The sequence below is a fragment of the Emys orbicularis genome, chromosome 1 (assembly GCF_028017835.1).
Source record: "Emys orbicularis isolate rEmyOrb1 chromosome 1, rEmyOrb1.hap1, whole genome shotgun sequence".
In the NCBI taxonomy this organism is placed as follows: Eukaryota; Metazoa; Chordata; order Testudines; family Emydidae; genus Emys; species Emys orbicularis.
Genome location: NC_088683.1, coordinates 343,580,824 through 343,589,586, shown reverse-complemented (window position 1 = coordinate 343,589,586; position 8,763 = coordinate 343,580,824).

Genomic DNA, 8,763 nt, shown 5'->3' with positions numbered 1-8,763 from the left:
GCATCTTTAGGCACCTAAGTAGCTTTGTAAATCTGGCCCCTTATCTTCAATGGGAGTGTGCACGGCCTACTGCTCCCTGAGGCTTGAGCCTGACTCCCGGAAGTCAGTGTAAAGTTTTGACGTGGTTCCAATGTCAGCGAGTTCTTAAAGACCAAAAGTACGAAACCCCCCTGCAGATAACTGCAAGTCTTAATTCTGCATTATTTTTGATTAGAAAATAGGAAGCGCTCCCAGAGGTGCGGGTGCTGCTGCTGCTGCTCTCATCTCAATGGATCTTTCAGTGTTTCCATCATCTTATTATTTTTCTTACAATTCTCTCCTAACACCTGTATAAATTAGACCCGGCCCCTAGCAATGTTCATTATTCATCTCCTCTAAAGAGAGGTGTACAGTCTGACACAGTAGGTTTAGGAACAGCTTTGCTTGTCATATCGTTCACAACCAGCCACCATTCCTCCCGCGCTCTGGAGAGGAAGTCAGTTATGACCCATGTTACGCTCCCAGAGCAGGGACCGTTTTAAAACTGGAGTTTTACTCAACTTCGTATCCAAATAAACACACACAGCGTAGCCCAGCCCAGCCCAGTCCTTGCAGAGCGCGCACTACTCTGCCGCTGCAACCACAGCTGTCCCCTTTAAACCCTCTCAGCAGCCCTTCAATCCTTAAAGGGCACAGGTAACTCTAACCCTGATCTGCCCTTCTGTGTGCTACTCACGTCTCTCCAGGGAGCAGCAAACCCCTCCCCTGTTCACCAGGATACTGATGCCAGTTATTCGTTAGGGCGATGGGAGGCTGGGCTCCTCCTTGCCTACTTGCAAGCATCCTTTGTCTCCCCCCTGCAGCCAGAGTAGTCATCTGAGGAAGGAGGGTGGTTTTACTCCTGCTTGTTCAGCCACACCGGGGAACAACAATGCTGACAATCTAGCCCTTTGTCAGCAGCACCTCTGGTCAGCAGGGCATGTTCCCTTCAGCCAGGAGCCCAGTCCTTCCTCAGATGACATTCAAGGAACTGGGGGAGCTAGCGCTGCAGAATATAGACTGGAACAAGGTGTTTTAGGCATGATTTAGGGGGCTGTTGAACACAAGTTATTGCTATCTCAAAATTACTAAAAAGTATAGTCTGGGCTGGCAGGCAGTTGCTAATAACTGAGCCTCACTGTCTAAGCTTCAGGATCGCGATCCCGCTATTCGGCATGTGGGCTCTTCTCACACGTGAAGGGGTGTAATGACTCAGACAAGCAAAGAACTCACAGCTGTTATTAACCTGCTATTTATTCAATAGCAAAAATAAATGACAACAAGCAACAAAGCCTCTCAGTAACCAAGCCAGCTCAGAGAAAACTGTGTCTGAGATTCCAGCCCTTGCCCCTTCCTGGAAAGAGGGACCCATGTGCTTCTGGGGGCAGTTGTTTTGTAGGCTTATGAGTTCACTGAACTTGGCGGGACGGACTCAGCTTGGGGGTTTGCTTGGTTTCAGTTCTGTACTGTTACCTTGTCCTTTCCCCGGTTGTCTGATTTATTCAGCTCAGGACTCAATGCCCTTGGAGGTCACTCAGTGACCCTACCACCACATAAATAGAACTAATAATGATTCAGCAACCAAGCTGGACTGTCCTCAGGCCGTAATTCAGGGTTGTGTAGTGTCTGAGGCTGTTTGTAGGATCTCGGCCTCAGTTGCTTTAGAAGTCGGAAGAGAACAAGGCAAGAGGCTGCAGGAAGAAAAAGGGTGTTCTTAGGGCTAAGGCACTTGAATGCCATGGAGGAGAACTCAGCGCTACTCCTGCCTCTGGCACAGGCTTCCCTTATTTTGCTCAGCAAGTCACCAAAATCTTGGCAGGTGGCCACTAATGAAATGTGTGTTCCTCATTTTCTGGGTGCCTAGTTCGAGACACGTGGGGCCCGAGGTGAAGAAGTGCTGAACGCTTGCAACTCCAGCTGATGCCAAGGGAAGCTGTGCATGCATAGTACTGCGGCTGTCTGGCCTGGAGGTGTAAAGCCAGTGTTGGGAGTCAGAACAGCCTTAGGGTATGTCTACACTACGGGATTAATCCGAATTTATATAATTCGAATTTGGGAAACAGATTGTATAAATTCGATTGTATGCGGCCACACTAAGCACATTAATTCGGCGGTGTGCGTCCATGTACCGGGGCTAGCGTCGATTTCTGGAGCGTTGCACTGTGGGTAGCTATCCCATAGCTATCCCATAGTTCCCGCAGTCTCCTCCGCCCATTGGAATTCTGGGTTGAGATCCCAATGCATGATGGGGCCAAAAACATTGTCGCGGGTGGTTCTGGGTATATCCTCCCCCCTCTCCAGGAAGCAACGGCAGACAACCGTTTCGCGCCTTTTTCCTGGGTGAACAGTGCAGACGCCATACCACGGCAAGCATGGAGCCCGCTCAGCTCAAGACAGCAGTCATGAACATTGTAAATACCTCGCGCCTTATCGTGCAGTTTATGCTGAACAAGAACCTGGAAAACCAGGCGGCGAGGAGCAGGCTACAGCAGCGCGGCGACAAGAGTGATGAGGATATAGACATGGAATTCTATCGAACCGCGGGACCCGGTGCTTTGGAGATCATGCTGTTAATAGGGCAGGTTATAGGCATGGAACGCCGATTCTGGGCCCGGGAAACAAGCACAGACTGGTGGGACCGCATAGTGTTGCAGGTGTGGGACGATTCCCAGTGGCTGCGGAACTTTCGCATGCGTAAGGGCACTTTCATGGAACTTTGTGACTTGCTTTCCCCTGCCCTGAAGCGCCAGAATACCAGGATGAGAGCAGCCCTCACAGTTGAGAAGCGAGTGGCAATAGCCCTGTGGAAGCTTGCAACGCCAGACAGCTACCGGTCAGTCGGGAATCAATTTGGAGTGGGCAAATCTACTGTGGGGGCTGCTGTGATGCAAGTAGACAAAGCAATCACTGAGGTGCTGCTACACAAGCTAGTGACTCTGGGAGATGTGCAGGTCATAGTGGATGGCTTTGCTGCAATGGGATTCCCTAACTGTGGTGGGGCGATAGATGGAACCCACATCCCTATCTTGGCACCGGAGCACCAGGGTACCCAGTACATAAACCGCAAGGGGTACTTTTCAGTGGTGCTGCAAGCACTTGTGGATCACAAGGGACGTTTCACCAACATCAACGTGGGCTGGCCGGGAAGGGTTCATGATGCTCGCGTCTTCAGGAACACTACTCTGTTTAAAGGGCTGCAGCAAGGGACTTACTTCCCGGACCAGAAAATGACCGTTGGGGATGTTGAAATGCCAATAGGTATTCTTGGAGACCCAGCCTACCCCTTAATGCCATGGCTCATGAAGCCATACACAGGCAGCCTGGACAGGAGTCAGGAGCTGTTTAACTACAGGCTGAGCAAGTGCAGAATGGTGGTAGAATGTGCATTTGGCCGTTTAAAAGGTCGCTGGCGATCGCTACTAACTCGCTCTGACCTCAGCCAAAGAAATCTCCCCATTGTTATTTCTGCTTGCTGTGTGCTCCACAATCTCTGTGAAAGTAAGGGGGAGACCTTTATGGCAGGGTGGGAGGCTGAGGCAAATCGCCTGGCTGCTAATTACGCGCAGCCAGACACCAGGGCGATTAGAAGAACACACCAGGAAGCGCTATGCATCAGAGAAGCTTTGAAAACCAGTTTCATGACTGGCCAGGCTACAGTGTGAAATTTCTGTTTGTTTCTCCCTTCATGAAAACCAGCCCCCTTTATTGACTCATTCATTCTCTGTAAGCAACCCACCCTCCCCCTTCCCCCAGCTTTCTTTCAAAGGAAATAAAGTCACTATCGTTTAAAAATCATGTATTCTTTATTAAGTGATTATAAACATAGGGAGAGAACCAAGAAGGTAATCTGGGTGAGGTTTGGGAGGAGGATAGGAGGGAAGTAAAAGGCCACTGAACAAATTCAATATAATGACAGCCTTTTGGTTGGGCTGTCCACTGGGGTGGAGTGGGAGGGTGCACGGAGCCTCCCCCCCCGCGTTCTTACACGTCTGGGTGAGGGGGATATGGAACATGGTGAGGGGGGAGGGAGGTTATACAGCGGCTGCAGCGGCACTCTGTCATCCTGCTGCCGTTCCTGAAGCTCCACCAGAGGCCGGAGCATGTCCGTTTGCTCACGCAGCAGCCCCAGCGTTGCAGCCTGCCACCTCTCATCTCAAGCGTCCCTCAAGACCTCACGTTCACTGGCATCTTTCCTAAATTTAGATACAGTGTCCTTCCACTCATTCAAATGAGCTCTTTCATTGCGGGTGGATTCCATTATTTCTGTGAACATGTCGTCTCGCGTCCTCTTTCTACGCCGCCTTATCTGAGATAGCCTTCGGGACGGAGGAGGGAGGCTTGAAAAATTTGCAGCTGCTGGAGGGAGGGTTGAAAGAAAGGAGAGAAGTTTTTAAACTGATACATTTTACAGAACAATGCTTATACTCTTTCATGGTGAAAAACAGTATTCACATTACATAGCACATGTGATTTCAGTACAAGGTCACATTTTCCATCTTAATATTGAGTGCCTGTGGCTTTGGTGTTAGAGATCACAGACGCAGGTCCGGGCAACAGAATTCAGCTTGCAGGCAGCCATGGTAAGCCATTGTCTTTCAGCTTCTGCGCCCTCCTTTCCCACATACCAAGCAAAGCCTGTTGACTGCTGCGGTTTTCCTGTTAACCTTCAGCAGCAGAAAACAAACTAACCCCCCCACCATCCAATTCTCTGGGATGATCAATGTACCCCTCCCCCAACCGCGTGGCTGGTAACAGGGAAGATCCCTGCTAGCCAAACGCGAAAAGCTCAGGGCCAATTCCCCCCCCGCCCCCCGTGCTTGGCTAACTGCAGGGAAGGATTTCTTTTCAGCCACAGTCAAACAGCCCAATAGGAATGGCCACCTCTGTCCCCTTAATTAAGTTCCCGTATTTCAACCAGGTTACCATGAGCGATATCACTCTCCTGAGGATTACACAGCAAGATAAAGAACGGATGTTGCTTGAATGCCAGCAAACACCGGGACCATACGCTGCCAGGCTTTGTCAGGCAATGATACCAGATTACTTGCTGCAAGCATGGCGTGGTCAAGTGTCCTACCATGGAGGACGGAATAAGGCTGCACTGCCCAGAAACCTTGTGGCAAGGCTTTTGGAGTACCTCCAGGAGAGCTTCATGGAGATGTCCCTGGAGGATTTCCGCTCCATCCCCAGACACGTTAACAGACTTTTCCAGTAGCTGTACTGGCCGCGAATGCATCCCAAGTCCTCAGGGCAAATTAATCATTAAAAAACGCTTGCTTTTAAACCATGTTTTATATTTTAAAAGGTAAACTCACCTGAGGTCCCTTCCATGGGGTCATGGTCTTGGCTACTGGCTTGGGAGGGTACTTCAGTCAGGCTGAGAAAAAGATCCTGGCTTGGGGAGAACGGAGTGCTGGGTGCTCTCTGCAAGCTCGTCCTCCTCGTCCTCCTCCTCCTCTTCCCCATCCACAGAATCCTCAGGTGTAGCTGATGAGACTATCCCCGACCCGGAATCCACGGTCACAGGTGGGGTAGTGGTGGCGGCCCCCCCTAGAATTGCATGCAGCTCGGCGTAGAAGCGACATGTCCGCGGCTCTGACCCGGAGCGACCGTTTGCCTCCTTTGTTTTTTGATAGGCTTGTCTGAGCTCCTTGACTTTCACGCGGCACTGATCTGAGTCCCTATTGTGGCCTCTCTCCATCATGCCCTTGGAGATTTTTTCAAAAGTTTTGGCATTTCGTCTTTTCGAACGAAGTTCTGCTAGCACTGAATCCTCTCCCCATATAGCGATCAGATCCAGTACCTCCCGTGCGGTCCATGCTGGTGCTCTTTTTCGATTATCAGCCTGCATGGTTACCTGTGCTGGTGAGCTGAGGTATCTGTGGTCACCTGTGCTCTCCACGCTGGGCAAACAGGAAATGAAATTCAAATTTTCCTGGGGCTTTTCCTGTCTACCTGGCCAGTGCATGCGAGTTCAGATTGCTGTCCAGAGCGGTCACAATGGTGCACTCTGGGACAGCTCCCGGAGGCCAATACCATCGAATTGCGGCCACACTAACCCTAATTCGAATTGACAAAATCGATTTTGGCGCTACTCCGCTCGTCGGGGTGGAGTACAGAAATCGATTTTAAGAGCCCTTTATTTCGAAATAAATGGCTCCGCTGTGTGGACGGGTGCAGGGTTAATTCGATTTAACGCTGCTAAATCCGAATTAAAGTCATAGTGTAGACCAGGCCTTAGTTCCAATCTGGGCTCTGCCAGTGAGTCACTGTGTGGTTACAGTGAATTCTTGTTGTCTCAGTTTCCTCATATCTTAAATGAGGATAATAATACCCTATTATGTTGCAGTGTAAATGAATTCATTGTTTGTGAGACACTCAGACACCACAGTAATAAGTGTCCTGGAAAAGGTCATGAGGAAATGATTAATTATGTATGCGCTGCAGGCCTGGGAATGTGTGCAGCAAATAAGGCAGAAACCACTAATTAAATGATGAAGCTAAAGGTATTGAACAGCTGCCTCCTTCCTTGAACACCAGCTATCCTGTGCACTGAAGGAGTCTGGGGTCCTGTGTTAAAAACAGTATGTGATCATGTAATGAACGATTGTGGGGCAGAGGTTAAGGTTACATGGACAATCATAATTCTGCATTTCCTAACTTTTGAGTGTTTGACTTTGCAACCTAAAAAACAGTCCTTTTAACATTAATTTGGTTTGATTTTGTTTAACATAATAGCATATAGAACAGATATCCTTAAATTGTGGAGCACTTGTTGGTGGATCATGAAGTGTGTGCTGGTCACCTGGTACTGGTTCCTCCTCCTTGTCTCCATCTGCTAAATTTCATTCAAAGAAGCTAAAAATGCAATAAATAATTTCCTGATGTTACTTTCCCAAGTCAGCATTTGCTGTAGTTGCCACTGTCATGTAGCAGTTGGGGTGTCATGTGATCACAAATGAGAGGGGAGATAGCATGGACTACCAGGAAATGGACTGTCCACAAGACAATCTACCTGTTAAGATTGTAGTCCACAATCGGATCATGTCTATACTTGGGGGGGGGGGGGGAGGTGTGTTTTTATAACCAGGTAGCTAACACAGAAGAGTAGTGTTGATGGGGCAAGCTGTAGTTCTACCTCAATGTAATTGGTCAAGGTCAACCCTAGACTTCCCCCTGAATTTTACCTTAACAGCTACAATGAAGTAAAACTAAAACCTACCAAGTCTATACTAGAGGTGAAATCCTAGCCCGCTGTAGTCAATGGGAGTTTTGCCATTGACTTCAATCAGGCCAGGATTTCACCCTAAGATTTTACAATGGACTAGTTGTTATGGAGCTATTTTTCCGAGTGTAGACATGTCATACGCAAAATGCTTGATAACCTCTGATATAAATTATTTGGTTCCATTTTGTGTTTGGAGCTGGTGTATCTAATCATTAAATTTTCACAGAAAAGTCATGTCCATGATAAACAAGCCTAGCCTTTAGAAATGAATCCTCTGCAATTTAGAAAATAAGGCTATTTACAACATTTGCAGGGAGCAATAGCACATATAATTTCTAAACACTGATACATAAGAACAGAAGGCTTCCACATTTACATAAAATACCCTGGACAAAACTTTTACCACCGGATATAATTCTGAACTGTTAACTTTTTATATTCCTATGCATTTATGGGTTGATTCCCACAAACTTCCACTTGCAGTTAAACTGAATGGCTCTTTTGTATATTTGTGCTGGATTAAAAAAAAAAAGAAATCTTGGTTTGGACACATTCTATATTAAAGATATATTTATACATAGCCTATAAAGGGTTAATACATAATGAATAGATGTTTTAATAAACAATAAATTGTTATAGAGCCTAACAGGTCTACAGGTTGCTTATAACTATTTATAACACCTTCTACTGATGTGCTTATAACAGTCTACATGGATCCCTACATTAAACAGAGGGTAAACTAATGGCTACAGAACTGTACAAGGTTAACCAATGGGTCTGCTATTGGTTACAGCATTATCAGTTGTGATCAGCATGCAAGCATTGCTGTGATCAAGAGAAAAGAAATATGCTCATTTATTTCCTCCTGATGATTGCCCTTCCACCTACAATAGGCATATTAAAGGCAAGACCTAATAGCTGTGCATTTAAAAATAGAGGGTATTTTTAAAAACAACCATTGATATCTTTTAGGACAAGCTGATACTTTCTGCAACCTATTTATATAGCAAGAGCTGCACTCAACCATCCTGCCATCAGTCCTACTGCCCATTGTTGTAATTGTTTCAGAGATGAACTGCTTTTGATCACTTGAAATGCCACTGACTACAAAAAGCACATACAGTCCTCCACTGGGTTTCACCTGAAAATCTCACAGTATTTATCATGGAATGGAGTCACAGTCAGTAGCTCAACTGCAGCGGACAACAGGGGAGTTAGAATCATAGAATATAAGGGTTGGAAGGGACCTCAGGAGGTCATCTAGTCCAACCCCCTGCTCAAAGCAGGACCAATCCCAACTAAATCATCCCAGCCAGGGCTTTGTCAAGCCTGACCTTAAAAACCTCTAAGGAAGGAGATTCCACCACCTCCCTAGGTAACCCATTCCAGTGCTTCACCACCCTCCTAGTGAAAAAGTTTTTCCTAATATCCAACCTAAACCTACCCCACTGCAACTTGAGACCATTACTCCTTGTTCGGTCATCTGGTACCACTGAGAACAATCTAGATCCATCCTC